We start from the raw sequence: 208 nt of genomic DNA, 5'->3' as shown, positions 1-208 counted from the left end.
AGATCGCCGTAATACCGCGATCTTTCGGGGAAAGCGAGTTCAGAGGCAGCGCCTCTCTCGATACACAATACTTACTATTCCTGTTATTGCTCGTAACACACATAAAACGTTTTCAGTGTCTTGATACTAAATTTGGCTTCTGTATTATTTCAAAATTATGCTTCATAACAACTATTGCACAACTACAGAAATTAATTATCACATAAAT

Source organism: Scleropages formosus, chromosome 1 (assembly GCF_900964775.1).
Source record: "Scleropages formosus chromosome 1, fSclFor1.1, whole genome shotgun sequence".
Lineage (NCBI taxonomy): Eukaryota > Metazoa > Chordata > Actinopteri > Osteoglossiformes > Osteoglossidae > Scleropages > Scleropages formosus.
The sequence above is the reverse complement of the archived record's forward strand: the minus strand, read 5'-3'. Positions refer to the sequence as shown.